Genomic DNA, 21,545 nt, shown 5'->3' with positions numbered 1-21,545 from the left:
GGGTAACCTACAAAACCCTTGGGGGTTTTGGTTCCCATTTTCAAAAATCAATACACATGCATCATAAAAATTATTAAACAACTACCATAACCTTATTACATCACCAAAAAGAAACTTTAAGCATTAGATATACAAAATAATGCTTAACACTAAAAACCCTACAACAAAATCATCAAAAGTAAACTTTTTACCTCTTTGGTGTTCTTGCTTAAGGTTTGGACCTTCCTATAAGCTTTGAATCCTTCAAAACCTTTCAAAAACCCTAACCAAGTTCCCCCAACAACATAGTTAATTAGCTATTTGAAACTCTATGCTTAAACTTTACAAAAGCCTAGATTAGTGAAACTTTACCTTAGGGAAAAAATACTTCCTAGACCAAGACTTAGCCTCCAAGTTTTCCTTGGTGTTCTTGAGGTTGAATATTGAGAGAGAACTTGAGAGGGTCTTAAAAAAATCAGATGAGAGTGATTGAGAGAGTGTGGGGATCGGTTTGGGGGTTAGAATAGCTCACAATACTCTTCAAAATATCACAAAACACTTGAGTGCTTTTCTAGCCACTTGCCTACTTGACTTCTTAATTAAATGGGATTTGAATTATATAAAATTGGGTTCACACAACTCTAAAAGACCACATGGCCAGCCATCCTTTGCCATATATGTGATCATTAATTATTTTTATTTTTTTAAAGGTTAATAAAGGTTTCATAAGAAGAAAAGTCCAAATTGGCTTTTGACACATTTTTTCACTCTTATTAAGTTTTAATCACCAAACTTAACATTAATTAATTAAATTTAATGTCTCTCACATTTAATTTAATTAATCACATAATAAAATTTAACCTAAGGTCCATTCATGGAATAAAATTCCCCATTTCGGCAAAATTAGGCATTTACCACAAAATGCCTTAAAATTTCTATTTTCTTTTAGGTTTATTATTTTTGACCAAACTTTAACTTTTATGAATGTATTTTATGCCCAAAATATAATTGCCATGATTTTTCATTTTATTTTCCGAGATTTTTACCCGATCAGGGTTTTTGTGTCGGTCCAGGACCGAAAGCCTTATCTTGACTTTTAAAATCACAAAATTCATATTTTGGCTAGGAATAACTCATGGAATACTTACAAACAAAATATAATATTATTTAAAATAATATTCTTAACCCGGGGGAAAAATCCCGACCCGAGTCGTTTAAAGGTACCCGAAAACGTAGGACGTTACATTCCTGGTGTTGTGGGTTGGGATAGAATACCATGATCTAGCAAGAAATCTTTGAATTCTAAATCCAAATATTCTCCACCTTGATCCGATCGAAGTGTATTAAGAGTCTTACCTAACTGTTTCTCAGCCTCAACTTTGAACTCTTCAAATTTACCAAAGGTTTCAGCTTTCCTAAGCATTAAGTAAGTATGACCATATCTCGAGTAATCGTCAATAAAAGTGATGAAGTACTCATACCCTCATTTTTCTTATACATTGATTGGACCACAGACATCGCTGTGTACAAGCTCCAAAGGTTCATTGGCTCTATTGCCTTTCTCTAAGAAATGACGTTTGGTCATTTTCCCTTCTAGACAAGATTCAAAAACCAGAAGAGTTCCAACTCTTAGTTCTCTCAAAGGTCCATCTATTGTTAATCGGTTTATCCTATCTAGACCTATATGACCAAGTCTAAGATGCCAAAGATATGTGTCATCCTCGTTTGAAACTTTTTGTCTTTTTTTACCCTGCGGTTTTGCTACTCTAAATAGTTCTGAAATATTAACGTTTGTTCATTTCAATGAAAGCGTTAAAGAAAAAAATATTCAATTGCATGTCTAAAGAAAAATTAAGAATAATCAAATTATAAAAAAAAATTCTAAAGTCATTACATGCAATAAAATTAAAAAAATAACTAAAAAGAAAAATAAACTAAACATTGTTCAAACAACAATAACGTTTTATTTTAAATAAAACTTAAGAATTTTAAATAAATGGACGCTCTTCAACGCTTTCTTGAACTAGACGCTTTTCCTCTCTTCCTTTTCATCTTTTTGTCTCCATCTGCAAGTTTCTCTTGATTGCTCAAGTGTCTGTAAAGAAGAACAAAAACATGATTAGTGGTTTCTAAATCAAAGATTTAGAATTTTATATATCATAATCCACTATTAAGTCTAACGTAAAGGTAAATCAAACCTACCTTTTTCGCAATTGTGGTCTTGTCTGTATATCCTCATAGACAACGTCCCACAAGTCACGAGCATATTCAATGTGTTCAAAAAATTTCCTTAGCTTCTCTTCCATGGTACTAAGGAAGTAAAATCTCGCCATGTGATTTGATCTCATCCAATCAGCATATTTCTCATGTTTCTTTTTACTTGCATCCCATGATGGTGCATGAGGAGGCTTTCTATCATTATAGATATGTTTAAGCTTTTTGGCCAGAAATACGAACATAGTTGAATTTTCCCATCCTCCTTCATCCTCTTAAGTCAGTTTTACTTTACTTATATGATCATCAATCATTTGATGCATAACCAAGCACATAATAGGAAAATAATTGGGTGCCAACATTTTATGACTTAAAATAAAATACAATAATATTATCATTTTGAAAAAATATCAATGTTTTGGAAAGTAAACACGATGCATGAATGAAACAATTAAAACACATAATATAACATTTACTTTTCCATGATAACACTACCCAACAAATAAAGTGTTGCCTTAGGGTCGGTCAAGTTAAATTCAGAGAGCTTACAAGACAATCTTATCTTTATAATTTAAAACTTAAATAACCCTTTATTTTCTCTTTTAAATATAAAGTACCGCTGGTTTGGTCAAGATGCAATTATCCACCTCAAAATCTTAATTGCATCTTTGTAAGTGTAACCCATTATTTCGAAATTCATGTCTTAACTTAGAGAGTGTCGCCTTAGGGCCGGTCAAGCCTAAAATACCTCACTCCTTCCTATCTTTGTAAGAATCCAACCTTGGTATTAATATATCTAGAAACCTTCCTTAGGGGGATGGGAACAAAGCCGCCTCGAGGCCTTATTCATATCTCACGGTGTTGTACTAATAATGGAGATCATACGTAACATTGAGATATTCACCTTCACCCACTTACTATTTTGGATTAAATGTGTATTATTAAACTAATCAATTAATTACTAGTTTATTAATAACCATATGAATGTAATTAATTACAAAATACATTTATAAATATAAAAGAGCTTGTTTATATAATTAATGTAATCTAGATAATTACCCATTACATTCATCTAACTTTACTAAAACGCTTTTTACATAAAGTCGATTATCTTAAAGGCCTATAAAATCTATTGCCTTTATTATGGTGTGAGTTAACGAGTGAATCAAAAGATCCAATAAACACAAACAGGAGTTCATGAATACTCAAGATTTAGACTGATCTACAAATGATCATCTATTATAATAAAAATTAAATCTATGTTAAACAGCTAGTTTATAAAGATAATTAATTATCATCGGTCTTGTCATATATAATCTTTATTATATACAACACTTTACTAAGATGTCTAACCACATCAGTTTTTCGAATCTAGATTACTCGCATCTCGTATGCTTAGCAAACCATACTAGTAACCATTCATTTAAGATTCCATACTTTAATATGTTAATGACTATTTTGTTCATTATATATGATCTTAATTCTCTTGTACTAATACAAAATCATATTCTCATGAATGAATAGGGAATTTTCTTAATATTATTATATAATTAACCCAAACAATAATTATAACATTCAAATATAATAAAAGTGTAATTTTATTTAAAACCAATAAAATGTATTTATAGGCTTTTAGGGCATTAATCCTAACACCCCATTGGTATTTGATGCTCAGCCTTAACCAACTGACATGTCTGACACTTAGGCACATATTCAGTTACATCTCTCTTCATCCCAGGCCACCAATATAAAGTTTTTAGACCCTAGTACATCTTCGTGGTGCCTGGATGCAGAGAGTAAGGTGTGGTATGAGATTCATCCAGAATCTATCGTCTGATAGTAGAGTCCATTGGAACACAAATCTGCTCCATGTATCTCAGTAATACCATATCCAAAACAGTGTAGTCCTTAGCCACTCCAACTCGGACATCCTCTCTATGACTCATCAACTGAGGATTGTTAATGTGTGTAGAGTCCAAGAACTTTACTTAGCTAGTTAGATAGTAGTAGTAATGGTGATATCTAGTAGTAGTTATAGTATGTTTATGACTGTGCATTTTGGTTCAAGCCAGGACTTAGTTGGACACTCGTAGCAACACTTGTAGATTTTATAAGTTTAACCTATAGTTTAAGAATATTATTTATAACCTAAGGTTTGATTAATATGACTGATTATGAAGATGTTATTTATTATACTATAAGGTTTATATAGACCCAATAAGATAATGACATTTGTCATGTGCATGATTAATGGGAAATTAAAGTATTTTTTAGGAATAGTTTATTAAGAGTAATATATGAAAATCCCAGAGTCTGCCAGTAGCTTTGAAATCGTTATTAGACTCAGTCAAAGCTGTTTACTCAATTCAAATTAGACTTAAAAAGTGCAATTACGTGTATAATATTTCAGCGTATGTCGATATATCGCAGCTCTAGGGGGTGATATATCGCCACACGGGGATACAAAAAACACGTAACTTCGCATGACCATTTCGACGAGCCTCGGGAATATCAGCCCAGGTGATATATCACCTACCAGGGGTGATATATCGGCTCTAGGGCAAGTTTTTCAAATGTTTTTGAAACCGAGCTCATTTTATTCCATAACCTCTTAATAATTCCAGAATCTTTTTGACCGAGTCTTAAGCCTTTGCTGAACAAATATTCAAATGATTTTCAATTAAAAGTCATTATTTTTATTAAAGCTAAATGAAGATCTTTTCATTCTTGAACTCTATAAATAGGACCTAGTACCCAGCCTTTTCTTCATTCTTCAAGCTGAGTTCAGAGCCTTCAAGCTGCTAGGTTTACTTTAGAGTGTTAAACACTTGGGTTGGGGTTATAAGCTTTATCATCTTAAGCTTATTAAACACTTGGGAAGTAAGGTTCATAGTGTGTATTTTGATTTCGAGGTGTAGTTCGGTTATAGTGCATTCTAGGTATTCCTATTTTTAGTTCCTTTCTGTGTTGTTTCATTAGTTTTTATGGTTTTTCTCTACTCAATTCCTAACTCACTGTTTTCCATTCATGGTTAGGCATCTAATTTCTTTGAACTTGAGGTTTCTTGTCGGTAAGTACCTTCTCAGTGATTTAGTTCATTCCTTTTCATCTCTTTCTTTTAGAATACTCACCCTTCTCATTAATGGTTTTTAGGAGTGTTCCAAAATCCCGTCTTTGTTCTCACATCCCGATTTTTGGTAAGGAAAATAGGATAGTATTATATGCTTATATGATTATGCTATAGTATGTTTTTATATGTTATGATTATGTTATAGTATGTTTTGGGGCTTATAGTTGCTTAAATAGAAAACCCCAACACATTTATGTTTTTGGGGCTTATAGTTGCTTAGCTAGCAAACCTCATTGTAGTATGAGGCTTATAGTTGCTTAGTTAGCAAACCCCAATAGTTACCATGTACGTGGGTTAGAATTATGATATATGTGATATAGTATATGATATATGTTCATAGTTTATGTGCATGATTATGTTTCATGCTTGTAGTAGATTTTCCTTGCTGGGCATTAGGCTCATTCCTTTATGTTTTATATGTGCAGGAAAATAGTATGGCAGCATGAAGATTCTTGGCAGCTTGGGATTGTGTATTGAAGGAGAATGGAATCGGTGGACTGCGCGAATGATTCAAGGATGAAGTTGTTTAAGTCTTTTAATTATGATTTCTATGTATTTCCGCACTTAATTTTGTAACCAATTTATTTAAGATTTAAGTTATGTTATGTTTTATTTTCAAAACAATGGGATCCCATATCCTAACCAAATTTTTATGTATTTAACTATTGCTTTACAATTTTTAATAAAGTTAAGACTATTTCGTATGTAAGTTTTCTTAAGAATAGTGTCTATGTATAAGTAGTTTAAATGGTCCAAAGTCTAGAATAAGTTGGGCCATTACAGTTGGTATCAGAGCAATGATTCATTCGCATGAAGTTCTCCTTGATACACACACTCAAAGCTCCGAATATGACCGCCAAGTAAGTGTTTAAGTTATAGTTATTATGTTTATATGTATAGCTAACGATTTTAGTCTTTCTGTTTTCAGTTAAGAATGAACGGAGCATTAACTTATGAGGATATTCGAGCCATTAAGGCTTTAAAAAGAATTAGAGAACCCCAAAACACTGTAGGAGTGCTAGAGAGAATCACTCGGAGGCTAGTTTTGTTCCACAGGGAGATAGGTCACCTCCAGAATCTAAGCAGATCATGATGAGATCAACAAAGAAATATGTTTTAGTAATTAGACTCTTTAGAGATTATCCTACCGTGATTGCAGCCTTAGAAGAAATTTGGGAGTAGATGATGAAGATGAATTGTCGGTAGCTATGAGATATTACTCTCTCATACTTAGGTTCACTTCAAAAATGGAATTTCAGTTTACAAATGAACAAAAACATAGAATTTTTATGAATCTTCCTCGAGGGCATTTTGAGGCACAAGACAATGAAGAGATAGAAGATGATATGCTAGATGAAGGATCGGATGTAGAAGATCCTGATTTTTAGAATAGACTAATTTCATTGTTTATTTTCATTTATTATTTGTTTTCTTTTATGATTGTAAATAGTGAAAACTTTTTCCAAACTAATATCATGGTTATTTTGTTATCATGTATGAGTTTGATTTTTCTTTCCCAATCATAATAAATAATAAATTTAATAAATAATGACTAAGTTCGGTGAGGGTGGATACAAATCAATGAACCAAGTTTCTATATTGAGAGTTAGGGGGCCATAGTAGTGGGAACAATTTTACTGATCCCACCCTCCCTCAATATGGTTAACTTTGGAACAAAGATGAGTTTCAAGCCTGAGAATTAAGTCATATAGGATGATTAGAAATAGACTTCAAAAATAAAGATGGCTTATTTTTCTAAGTATAGAAACCCACTCTAATAATAAAGAAGACTTATATAATTTTCATAAGAAGTCATAATTAATAGGTCCAAGTTATGTTTTCTTAGATTAAGTTTTCCCTTAGAGCCTATTAGGGTAAAGTTCTGACATGTTTCTCTCAACTGTTAGAACTCTGATGCGATGTTGCTCCGAAGGTCTGCTCGCACCAATGGAAATGCCTCCAACGCTGCTTCGGTGGACAATGAAGCCCTTCCGGTTCGTAGAAGGGGAGTGCGTACAGCTACCAGCCGCAATGCACCGCCGATACCGCTAGTTGACAACACTGCGGAGATCGCCAGACTGCGACAATAAGTTGAGGAGCTATTGCAACAACAACGATAACAAGCTCAGCCTCAAACTTAGCCTCTGCCTCCACCTCAACCACAGCCACAGCAAATGGCCTCAGCACCCCCAACAAGTTGGTCCATATGGGGGATGGCCAATGGCGAACTATGCACCATATCCAGTTCAGCACATGGAGCCAGTTTATGAGCGGTTCCGTAAGCAACATGCTCCGAACTTTGAAGGGACTACAGACCCCTTCGAGGTAGAAGAGTGGCTAAGAAACATGGAGCCAATCTTGACACACATGAATCTAGGCAATGCAAACCACATATCCTACGCTTCATCTCTGCTCAAGAAGGATGCCAGGATATGGTTGGACTTAGTCCAGTAAACGCATGATGTTGCCACTATGACTTGGACCCGATTTGTGGAGCTGTTCCACAAGAAGTATTACAATTCGGTTGTTATCGCTTCAAGAGTCGAGGAGTTCGCTGGCCTGAAGCAAGGGAGTTTATCAATGGCAGAGTATGCTCGGCAGTTCGACTGATTAGCTAAGTTCGCACCAGAAATGGTTCCAACTGACTATCTGAGGGTATTTAAGTTCGTTAGAGGACTTCGACCGAAGACCGAGCTAGGGGTTAAGCTAGCAAACCCAGGAAATACTACATATGCCGACATTCCAGAGACGTCAATAGAAGTAGAAAGGTTGCAGGCTAATGTTAGTAAAGAAGAAGCCAGTAAGTCTGAGCCTAGACAGCAGAGTCAACCTCAGACTAGTCAAAACAACACCCACCACAACAACAACAATCAGTCCAACAACAACAACGGTCGAAACAGAAGGCATCCTGACAATAATCAGTCCGACAGCGATAAACGGGCACGGATAAACAATGGAAGCAGCAGGTCGGGTTATGTAGAGTACCCGCAGTGTACTAAGTGCCAGAAGAAACATCCTGGTGAATGCTGGGTAAACACCAAGGGATGTTACAACTATGGTCAAGAAGGACACCGGAAGAAAGAATGTCCTCAACTCAAGACAGAAGGGAAAAAGGATGACAAGATGGTTCCTGCCAGGGTATTTGCCTTAACCCAAGGAGAGGCTGATGCTAGCAATAAAGTGGTCATAGGTCAGGTTTCTATCCTTAATAATATATGTTCTATATTATTTGATTCGGGAGCCACTCATTTGTATATCTCGTTAGGATTGATAGAAAACTAGACAAACCTTGTGAAAGATTTAGAACTAGGTTTGTAACGAGTAGCCTTCGGGCAAAGTAGTTCTATCATCACAGATAGTACAAGGCGTACCGATCAAGATTAAGGACGTAGAATTAGAAGGAGACCTGATAGAACTGGAGATCAAGGACTTCAACGTGATACTAGGTATGGATTGGCTAGCACGGCATGGCGCAACCATCGACTGCAAATGCAAAAAGGTGACGTTCAAGACTCCCGACAACCAGAGACTATGCTTCATGGGACAAGTTTCAGGACTACACACACCGCTAATATCATCTATCAAAGCTCAAAGGATGATGGAAAAAGGATGCCAAGCATTCTTAGCCAACATCACAGACGTAGTAAAGGAAACACCGCTTAAAGTTGGAAACGTCCGCATTGTATGAGAATTCCCAGAAGTATTTCCCGATGACTTACCAGGGTTGCTGCCGACTCGAGAAATTGACTTCATGATAGAATTAGTACCAGGTACCGAGCCTATCTCCAAGGCACCATACCGAATGGCACCTACAGAACTCAAGGAGTTAAAGACGCAGCTACAAGAACTCCTAGATTTGGGTTTCATTAGACCGAGCCATTCTCCATGGGGAGCACCGGTTCTATTTGTGAAGAAGAAGGACGAAAGCATGCAGATGTGCATAGACTACCGCGAGCTGAATAAAGTAACGATTAAGAATAAATACTCGTTACCCTGGATTGACGACTTGTTTGTTCAACTCCGAGGTGCGACCGTATTTTCAAAGATTGATTTACGGTCCGGGTACCATCAGTTCAAGGTGCGGGGAGAGGATATTCCTAAGACAGCTTTTAGAACTCGTTATGGGCATTATGAGTTCTTATTCATGTCTTTCGGTCTTACCAACGCTCCAGCCGCATTTATGGACTTGATGAATAGGGTCTTCAAGGACTACTTAGATAAATTCATCGTAGTGCTCATCGATGACATCTTAGTATACTCCAAGGATGAAGTTGAGCACGAGGAACATTTGAGGTTGATTTTGTCAAGACTAAAGAAGCATTAACTCCATGCCAAGTTTAAGAAATGCGAGTTTTGGCTTTCGCAAGTGGCGTTCCTCGGGCACATTATATCCAAGGACGGAGTTGCAGTAGACCCATCAAAGGTAGAGGCCGTGAAAGATTGGCCAAGACCAAAGAACACATCCGAAGTAAGAAGCTTTCTGGGATTAGCAGGATATTATAGGAGGTTCGTAGAGAGCTTTTCTAAGATAGCCACTCTGCTCACCAACCTGACCCGGAAACAGCAATGATTCCACTGGACTGATAAATGTGAAGAAAGCTTCCAGTTGCTTAAGGATAAGCTTTGCTCAGCACTAGTACTCTGTGTACCGATACCCAACAATAAGTTTGTAGTCTAATGCGATGCATCGAAGCAAGGGTTGGGATGCGTGCTGAAGCAAAATGACAAGGTGATAGCCTACACCTCACGGCAGCTGAAGGAGTACGAGCAACGCTATCCAACTCATGATATGGAGTTGGCAGCGGTGGTCTTTGCGTTGAAAATCTGGCGCCATTATCTTTACAGAGAACGGTGTAAGATTTATACGGACCACAAAAGTTTAAAGTACTTCTTTACTCAGAAGGAACTCAACATGAGGATTAAGATGAAGATTCTAGAAGAAGCGCACAGTACCCCGTACTCAGTTCACCCAAGGTTGACCAAGATGACACACGACATTAAGGCAATATATTGGTGGCCAGGGATGAAAAAGGACATAGCAGAATTTGTGTCTAAATGTCTAATATGCTAGCAAGTGAAAGCAAAACATCAACGGCCTGCAGGCTTATTGCAGCCACTTAGCATACCAGAATGGAAGTGGGATGATATAGCCATGGATTTCGTGACAGGTTTGCCACGAACAAGTAAGCAACATGATTCAGCTTAGGTAGTAATAGATAGACTAACCAAGTCCGCTGATTTCCTGCCTGTTAAGACTTTATACACAGCAGACCAATACACAGACATCTATGTTTAGGAGATAGTATGGTTGCATGGAATCCCCAAGACAATAGTGTCGGATAGAGGATCATTGTTTACATCGAGATTTTGGGGAAGTTTACAGCAAGCCATGGGTACTAAGTTAAGTCTTAGTACAACTTTTCATCCTCAGACAGACGGTCAATCTGAGTGTACGATACATATTTTAGAGGATATGCTACGCGCTTGTGTTCTTGATTTCGGAGGATCATGGAATAAGTACTTACCACTGATAGAGTTCTCCTACAACAATAGCTACCAGTCAATGATTGGGGTGGCACCTTATGAATTACTTTATGGAAGAAGGTGTTGATCACAGCTACACTGGGACGAGGTAGGAGAAAGGCAGCTCCTTGGTCCCAAAGCTATTAGAAAAGCTCAAAAAGCAGTAGCGCTGATTAGAAAGCGTATGCTAGCTGCTCAAAGCCGCCAGAGCTATGTGGATGCCAAGCGACGCGATGTGGAATTCAAAGTCGGAGATCAAGTCTTCCTGAAGATATCTCCTATGAAAGGTGTGAAGCGGTTTGGGAAGAAAGGCAAGCTTAGTCCCCGGTTTATAGGTCCTTTTGAGATATTGGACAAAGTGGGAGCAGTTGCATATAGATTAGCCCTACCGCCAGCCCTAGCAGATAGCCACAACATGTTCCACATCTTAATGCTACAAAATTATGTGTCAGACCCATCTCACATCCTCAAGTATGATACGATAGCACTCCAGAAAGACTTGAGTTACGAGGAACGACCGGTTAGCATCCTAGATAGAGGGATGAAGTAGTTACAGTCCAAGTGTATTACGATAGTCAAAGTCCTATGGAGTAATAGTTCTGAACGAGAGGCAACGTGGGAGTTGGAGGAAGACATGCAAGGCCGGAATCCAGAATTATTTGGTAAGTAAATTTTGAGGACGAAATTCATTTTAGTAAGGTAGAATTGTAGATTCCAAGAACTTTACTTAGCTAGTTAGATAGTAGTAGTAATAGTGATAGCTAGTAGTAGTTATAGTATGCTTATGACTGTGGATTTTGGTTCAAGCTAGGACTTAGTTGGACACTAGTAGCAACACTTGTAGATTTTATAAGTTTAACCTATAGTTTAAGAATATTATTTATAACCTAAGGTTTAATTAATATGACTGATTATGAAGATGCTATTTATTATACTATAAGGTTTATATAGACCCAATAAGATAATGACATTTGTCATGTGCATGTTTAATGAGAAATTAAAGTATTTTTTAGGAATAGTTTATTAAGAGTAATATGTGAAAATCCCAGAGTCTGCCAGCAGCTTTGAAATTGTTATTAGACTTAGTCAAAGTTGTTTACTCAATTCAAATTAGGCTTAAAAAGTGCAATTACGTGTATAATATTTTAGCATATGCCAATATATCACTGCTCTAGGGGTGATATATCGCCACACGGGGATACGAAAAACACGTAACTTTGCACGACCATTTCAACGAGCCTCAGGAATATCATCCCAGGCGATATATCGGCTCTAGGGAAAGTTTTTCAAATGTTTTTGAAACCGAGCTCATTTTATTCCATAACCTCTTAATAAGTCTAGAATCTTTTGGACCGAGTCTTAATCCTCTGCTGAACAAATATTCAAATGATTTTCAATTAAAAGTCATTATTTTTATTCAAGCTAAATGAAGATCTTTTCATTCTTGAACTCTATAAATAGGACATAGTACCCAGCCTTTTCTTCATTCTTCAAGCTGAGTTCAGAGCCTTCAAGCTGCTAGGTTTACTTTAGAGTGTTAAACACTTGGGTTGGGGTTATAAGCTTTATCATCTTAAGCTTATTAAACACTTGGGAAGTAAGGTTCATAGTGTGTATTTTGATTTCGAGGTGTAGTTAGGTCATAGTGCATTCTAGGTATTCCTATTTTTAGTTCCTTTCTGTGTTGTTTCATTAGTTTTTATGGTTTTTCTCTACTCAATTCCTAACTCACTGTTTTCCATTCATGGTTAGGCATCTAAGTTCTTTGAACTTGAGGTTTCTTGTCGGTAAGTACCTTCTCAGTGGTTTAGTTCATTCCTTATCATCTCTTTCTTTTAGAATACTCACCCTTCTCATTAATGGTTTTTAGGAGTGTTCCAAAATCTCGTCTTTGTTCTCACATCCCGATTTTTGGTAAGGAAAATAGGATAGTATTATATGCTTATATGATTATGCTATAGTATGTTTTTATATGTTATGATTATGTTATAGTATGTTTTGGGGCTTATAGTTTCTTAAATAGAAAACCCCAACACTTTTATGTTTTTGGGTAACTGGCCCACCACCAACTATATCCTTGCTTTAGTCATCTCATCTGCTAACTCCTTGGATATCTGTTTCAAGTTGAATAACTGTCCCGGACCTCTCAAACTCAAGGCATCTACCACGACGTTGGCTTTCCCTGGTGGTAAAGAATCTCACAGTCATAATCTTTCACTAACTCCAGCCAATGCCTCTGCCTAATGTTCAAATATTTTTGGGTAAAGAAATACTACAACCTTTTGTGGTGAGTGTATATCTTACACTTTTTCCCATAAAGGTAGTGTCGCCATACATTCAAGGCAAAGACCACCGCTGCCAACTCCAGATCATGTGTAGTGTACTGTTGTTCCTAATCTTTTAGTTGTCGTGATGCATAGGCAATCATCTTTCCAGCCTGCATAAGGACACAACCTGTAACATCCCAATTTCCCTAATATGGCTTAGTGCTTGGATTAGGGGGCCATGAGGCAATAATTGTTTTAATTATGTGCTAATATAGTATGAACATGTCATTATGAGAATTATATTATAATATAATAGTGCTTGCCTATTTAGAAGTATTAAATGTGTGTGTGGGCCCGTTTCTTATAAGAAGGGCATTTTAGTAATTTGACCCACTGAGGGTGTTATTGTTAATATGCGTGTGTGTAATTGAAACCACATTATTATGTGGATATATTGGGGTTACTCAACGCGAGACGATCCTTGTGAGCAAGTTAGTGGAAAAGTCACAACAGGGTAAAATACCTAGCTCAGGGTGAGCTTAGGGGTATTTTGGTAATTTAGTACATTGCCGGGATTTATCGGGTAATGGGAGATTAAACGATTATTATTTTGAGATAGTTGTGGATTTAGAGGACCACTCGAGGATTTACGGGAAGTGGCAATTGACGAAATTTCCCTTGAGGTCACTAGAGGATTTAAGTTAGTTATGAGGGTATTTTGGACATTTGGAAAATGGGGATATGTTTGGTTTAGACAGATGAAACCATAGAAGTATTCAGAAAGAAAGAAGGAAAACAAGAACACTCTCTCTCTCTTGTAGCTCATTCTCTCTCTTCTTGGTAGCTGGAGAACTTTGAGGAATTGGAGGAACAAAGCTTAGAAAAGTGAAGGATTGGACTGGCTGAGCTGGGGATTCAATTTAGGGTGATCATATCTCAAAGGTAAGGGTTTAACCTTAGTATTTCCATGTTAATTCTACTGATTTCTGTAGGAAGTTTAGAGTGTGCATGTGAGAGGGTTTGATGATTGAATTTTGGATTTTTAATGAGTTTTCAGTCTAGTTCTGAGTTGGTTTTGTTGCTGGTGAGTTATTGAATTAATTATGGGAGTTGAACTGAGGGTTTAACCTTTATTTGGGGTAATTATGATTGGGTTCGGCTAAGGATAAACCCAGGAATTCTGGGTTTGAAGGGGTCGGGCCGCGACCCTATTCTTTGTGTGCAGTGGCCCTCTAGAACAAAAGGGAGCCAAGGAAGGCTCTATTGGGAAGGCGCGCCGCGGTGCCTCTTAGGCTGGGCCGTGACGCGTGTCTAGTGTTTTGGGGAGGTTGAGCCTTTGATTGGGGCGGGTCGTGGCTCTTAAGGGGTTTTTGGACCCTGAGAAGGTTTTGAGTATGGGAACTCAACCTTAAGAGCTCGGGAACAATCCTACTACCGTGTTTAGTGGAATTCAATGCCCCTAAGGCTAGGACTCAGTCCGGGAGCCTTTATTCACTCGTTGTTGATGGAATTATTTATTATGGTTGTGACTAGTTCAATGCTAAGGGCTCGATTCAGGGATCGTACTCAAGAGTCGCTCATTGGTAGCTTGCACTTGGACCGAAGGTAAGAAAACTGCACCCAAAATATGATATACATGATTGGGGCTCGGCCTGAATGCTGAGTATAATCTTGATTTAGGCATTAGGCCGGTGAATGCACATGATTATGATTATGCCTATGTATGTTTTTTTAAATGTATTATAATACATTGAATTTGTATATATACGATAAATGGATTACGTGATTGTCTGCTGTGATTAGGGGCTTGGTTTATAAACCAAGGATTTGTTGTGGTATTTTGTTAAAGATCGATTTATTAGTCGAGACATATTTGATTTGACGGGCTCGAATTATATGTTGAGAATCTTAAGCTCAGCTTTTATGTCAAGGGTCTTTAAGCCTCCACTTATAAGTCGGGGGTATGTGAGGCTTGACTCATAAGTCGAGGACTGGTAGGACTCGACTTATAAGCTGAGATTGGCATTACGCACATGGAGTGCAGGCCACAATGGCTATGCCACCTTGGGGGTGCACCAAGCATTTGACTGGCTTGGATGCCAAACAAATTGAAAGGGAGTGTGACACGCACTTGTGCAACCATATGGTTGCTGATCTATAAAATGTTTACGCTAGTTTCAGTTATTGCTGCTAGTCTGATGTATTACTCCGTGAATTGTTGAATATGTTTTCTTGCTAAGTCTTTTGGCTCACGGGTGCTATATGGTGTAGGTAAAGGTAAGGAGAAGCTTGGCCATCCATGAGTTGGAGAGTGATAGCAGTGACGTGTACATATGCAGACCGCTCAACCGCCACGGTCGAGATACTCAAGGAAGCTATGGTTGAACCCAAATTTTGCCGCCTAGGTCGCCTTATTATGTAACCTTGGTGTTGTAACCAACTTTTGAACTTGTGTTTTGGGATCCTGTGTAAAGAACAAAGTTTTTATTTAATGTAAATTTATATGACTTGACCAAACTTTTAATACCTAAACCTTTAGTGGTTTAATCACATATTTAGTCCAAATGATTTGTTTAGCAGGTCCAACACTAATTTTAAACATACTTGGTATCAGACCCTAATTAGCAGGGCGTTACACGACCTAACCACTACTTTGATGCATCGCAGTAGACCATAAACTTCTCTTGATCTGAAGGAAGGCTCAGAACCGGAGCAGTGATCAACCGTCGCTTCAACTCCTGGAATCTGTTCTCACACCTTCCTGACCACACAAACTTCAATTTCTTGCGTGTCAACTCCGTCAGTGGTGTCGCAATCCTTGAGAACCCTTCCACAAAACATCGATAATAACTTGCCAATCCAAGGAAACTTCTGACCTTTGAAGCACTTCTGGGTCTTGGCTAGTCTCTAACCACCTCATTCTTGACTGGATCTACCTTAATCTCCTCTTTGTTGACAATGTGGCCAAGAAAAGTCACCTCAGGTAACCAAAACACACGTTTCTTGAACTTAGCATATAATCTATGCTTTCTTAACCTTTGTAGTACCAACCAGAGATAATGCTCATGTTCTGCCTCTAACTGAGAATAAATCAAGATGTTGTCAATGAAGACAATCATAAAATGATCCAAATAATCCTTGAACACTTTGTTCATCAAGTGCATAAATGTCACTGGGGCATTTGTCAGTCCAAATGACATGACTAGAAACTCATAATGCCCATACCTCGTGCGAAAGGTTGTCTTCGAAATATCCTCCTCTTTGAACCTCAACTGGTGATAACCAAATTGAAGATCAATCTTTGAGAACACTGTCCTACCCTACAACTGGTCAAATAGGTCGTCAATCCTCAGTAGTGGGTAATTATTCTTGATAGTCAACTTGTTCAGTTCCCTGTAATCTATACACATTCTCAAGGTCCCATCCTTCTTCTCCACAAACAAAACTGGTGCACCCCACGATGAGTAGCTAGGTCTGATAAATCTGAAGTCTAATAGTTCCTGTAACTGTACCTTCAACTCCTTCAGTTCTGCCAGAGCCATCCTGTAAGGTGCTCTAGACATTGGTTCTGTACCTGGTGCCAACTCAATCTCCCGGTATGGTGACAATCCTGGTAAGTCCTCCGGGAACATATCTAAGAACTCACAAACAAGTCTGGTCTCCTCTTGTCCCACTGCTATGACCTTAGTGGTGTCCACCACACTAGCAAGGAATCCTATGCAACCCCCTTGCAAAGTGCCAGCAAAAACAAAGGGGTCCTCACCCTCAAGCTCAAAAGTCACCATCTTTTTCTTGAAATCTATAGTCGCCCCGTACTTGGCTAACCAATCCATCCTCATAACCATGTCAAAATCATCCATAACCAACTCAATCAAATCCAATGATAGCTCTCTATTCTCAACCACCACTGGCAATGACCTAATCCATCTTCTAGAGACTACCAACTCCTCAGTAGGCAATAAGGTTCCAAACCCAACAGTATAATAGTCACAAGGTCTACACAATCTATCAATTACTCTACTAAAAACAAAGGAGTGTGTAGCAAGAGAATCAATCAATACAGTGTAAGAAGTGTCAGCTCTAGAAAGATGACCTTTCACTATTGAGGGACTAGCCCCACTATCCCACATAAAAAGCAGGCCTTCACCCGAGACTCTTCCAGATGAAGTCTTCTACATCTCGCACACTCTGCATACGTCCTCCAAACCTCGTTGCCGCCCTAGCGACCAATCTGCCCCGTGGCCTGAAGCAGAAACAGTATACGAGATCTTCCTTTTATGGTCACTAGGGCCTCTGCCCCTACTAGATCCTGTAAAGGGAGATCCCCTCCTCCTGGTGTAACGCCCTGGATAACCAAGACATTTACACTATGTGTTTATAATCGTGCAAGACTAGTTAATCAAGTCATTCAGTTGAAAACATGACCCTAAAGTCATAATCGAATTAGGGTTAAAAGATTTTGGTCATAAATAGGTAAATTTTCATTTAAATAAACGTTCAGTACATGGGATCTAAAAGAAAAGGGTTTAAAGGACAAATTTACAGTTTTCAGAAGTTATATACAAGCAAAGGCCAATCTAATGGAAAAATACACACTTTTAGGTTAACATGTCCCTGTACTATCCCTCGGTCGTGGCAGACGAGCAACTGACTATGTAAATCCCGCTCCCAGAGCTCTCCAACTCAGGATTTGTCCACAATGCCCTTGTCTTTACCTGCACCATGTAGCACCTGTGAGCCAAGGCCCTGTAACGACCCGGATTTTCAAGACTCAATAATGCGGAAATATAAATGTTTTCATTTAACAAAATGTCTCAAAAACCCATAGAAAAAAAAAACTTTTTAAAAAGTCGTATGGCCATACTTAACATTTAGTTACAAACATGTTTTATAAAGATTAGAGTGAGCCTAGTTTAGGAAAATTACACAACATTTCCAAAAATAAAAAGGCTTCCCAAAAGGTCGGTCCACATGTACATTTGCAAGGAAGACTCCAGCGCTCACTGCTCTGCCTTGCCCTTGCACTTACCTACAACATGAAACAACTAGGTAAGCGAAAACGCTTAGTAAGATCAACTTTCAAACAAGCATATAGAGAATTAGGGTTCCGGACCCATCCGGGACCCTACACAATCAATTTCAAGAACGCTAAAGCATCCCGGCAAACTTATGGTCATGCCTGATAACCATTGATAAATTAATTCATAACTAGATAAAATCCTGCACTCAGAAAAATCCCAGAACAAGCAGATATATAATATCACAGCTAATTCTTATCAACAATTATATCCCTGCACTCAGAAAATCCCAAAGCAAGCAGATATATTATATCACAACTATATCTTACCAACAATTATATCCCTGCACTCAGAAAATCCCAGAGCAAGCAGATATATTATATCACAACTATATAATTCGAGACCAACGCTCGACAATTTCCAATAATTCAGGCGTAACGCGCCCTCCAACATAATTGCTAATCTGTAAAAGAGAACCGAGTCTCCACACTAAGATCTAGCCAATAAATATTCTCATCAAGGGTAACTATCGTGTTACCTAGGGCATCGCTACTTATCCAAGAGTGTAATCCAATTTACACGGTTTTACGGAGACTTCTATGTTAATCAGTGGTGCTGGTGAGCAGTTGCCCCTAGGGTGTTCAGCCTCACTCAATCTTGGCAACCCCTAGTATCTCTAGACACTCTCACTGAATGGCCAATATTCACGGCTGCTATCCGGGAATAACTTATCAGAGCACTTGCTTGGATTCTAACCGTCCAATGATTAAGTAAGCATGAGGGCCCCTAGGTCCCATTTATCTTGGCGCCCCTAGGTTTAACCAGCTTATCCTCATCTCATGGCCACCCGTCGCGGTAATGAACCGGACATAAATAAAATCAAGCAGTGTGACGGGGATCAACCGTCTAGGATATGACGGACTTCTACCGTTCATATTTTCTAAATCAGCACTCACTAGACTAACGTCTCTAAGAAACTTTTTATGACAGTCTATATATGTGCATGTATCCCTATACTAACATACAAGACAATAATCATTTCATGTTGCAGCCATACAATATAAGTTGACTTACTTGGAGTCCTTAGCGCTCAGCAAGTTTTCACCCTCCAACGTTCAGTCCAGTTACGCTTAGCCAATACTGTAGTTATCCATACAGTATACTCGGATTAATTATGGCACTAATAATTCATTATTATTATTTTGGGCAGTTTGGTCATTTTAATAAAAGTCATTTGTAAGGATTTATAATCCTTGTTTGGTTTTAAACCTATTAAGGAAAGTTATACAAAATATTCGAGACTAAACCCTAAGTCTCGGGGAGACCTATCCTAAGGTCTCGATACCTAGGCTCGGGTATCACAATGGTATTTCCCACAATCCGCTAAAAATCTTATTCTTTCAAGGTATCGCCATTAACCCGCACTTTCGACTAGTCGGTTAAAATATGTAAGATTTTAGCCTGTATTATATCCAGAAAATACAAATAAATTCCTTAATTATTTTTAAAGAAAATAAACTCTTTAAATTTTCCTTTTATTTTTCTTAAGGTTTTAATATCTAAAAATCGTTTTAAGAAAATTACCTAATTTGTCTTAATTAGGAAAACCGTTATAAATTTCTCATCTTGACTAATTAATTTTCCAAAAGCAATTAATCAATTTTACTTACTAGGAAAATAATTTATTTAATTATTTTCTCAAAATATAGGGTTTTAAACCCTCTTTTAATTTATTAACTATTAATAAATTAAATCTCTTATTTTTAGAAAGAATAAAAACTCTTTAATAAAAATAATTCATTTAAACTCAAAGGGATAATTTTAGTGAAAATATGATTTCAAGACTTACCAATTTATATCTTGAAATAATCAAAATTTTACTTTTTACCTTATGTTCCAAAATCTCATTTTTACACTAAGTGTGAAAAACCTAATTTTCACATTTTTAACTACATACTTCGTTAGTTCATAACTTGAAATTTACTTACCCAATTGTTTCCAAAATTTCCCAATTCCATTTTTGTTATGCCATTTAGGTCTTTGTAAAATCTTAGGTCAAAATGAGCATTTTTGATTGGTGAAATCATTTTCCAACAATGAGGTAAAAATGACCTTATTTTCAAGTCCTTATTTTTTTCCAAACTTTGACAGTTAATAACTTTCAAACCGTTTAATATTTTCTTACCAAATTTTACAGTGGACTAATAGGTTATGCCAGCAATATGTCCACAAAATTTTAGAAAAAACTGGGTTCATTTTCCCTATACAGTGGCTGTCCAAATTTGGTTCCGAAAATAAGAATACGAAAAAACAGTTTTTTACCTAAACTTTGAAATATCATAACTTACTCATTTCTAAACATTTTTTAGTGTTTCAAAAGCTCAATTTTATGTACTCAATCTCAACAACATCACAGTACAATTTAATTTTACAAAAACAATATACAGTGGCTGCTTGACCCTTTGGAAGTCACAGCTTAAAACATGTTTTGTTTTAGGGTATCCTACAAAACCCTTGGGGGTTTTGGTTCCCATTTTCAAAAATCAATACACATGCATCATAAAAATTATTAAACAACTACCATAACCTTATTACATCATCAACAAGAAACTCTAAGCATCAGATATACAAAATAATGCTTAAAACTAAAAACCCTACAACAAACTCATCAAAAGTAAACTTTTTACCTCTTTGGTGTTCTTGCTTAAGGTTTGGACCTTCCTATAAGCTTTGACTCCTTCAAAACCTTTCAAAAACCATAACAAACTTCCCCCAACAACATAGTCAATTAGCTATTTGAAACTCTATGCTTAAAACTTTACAAAAACCTAGATTAGTGAAAGTTTACCTTAGGGAAAATACTTCCTAGACCAAGACTTAGCCTCAAAGTTTCCTTGGTGTTCTTGGGCTTGAAAAATGGAGAGAACACATTGAAAGGTCTTAAAAATATCAGATGAGTGAATGAGAGAGGGTGGTGTGGTCGGTTGGGGAGGGATGGAAGAGTTATATACTATCTAATTTATCTCAAAAACACTCAAGTGTTTTCCTCCCACTTGCCCACTTGACTTGACTTAGTTAAAATGAGATTTTATCTTTATTAAGTTGGGTTCACACCACCTAAACACCACATGGCCGGCCAACCCTTTGCCATATATGATCATTTCATTTTTTTTTTTTTTAATAAAGGTTAATAAAGGTATCATAAGAAGAAAAGTCCAAATTGGCTTTTGACACCTTTTTTCACTCTTATTAAGTTTTAATCACCAAACTTAACATTAATTAATTAAATTAAATGTCTCTCACATTTAATTTAATTAATCACATAATAAAATTTAACCTAAGGTCCATTCATGGAATAAAATTCCCCATTTCGGTAAAATTAGGCATTTAACACAAAATGCCCTAAAATTTCCA

Source organism: Humulus lupulus, chromosome 2 (assembly GCF_963169125.1).
Source record: "Humulus lupulus chromosome 2, drHumLupu1.1, whole genome shotgun sequence".
NCBI classification, from domain to species: domain Eukaryota; kingdom Viridiplantae; phylum Streptophyta; class Magnoliopsida; order Rosales; family Cannabaceae; genus Humulus; species Humulus lupulus.
Note: the sequence above shows the minus strand (reverse complement) of the source record.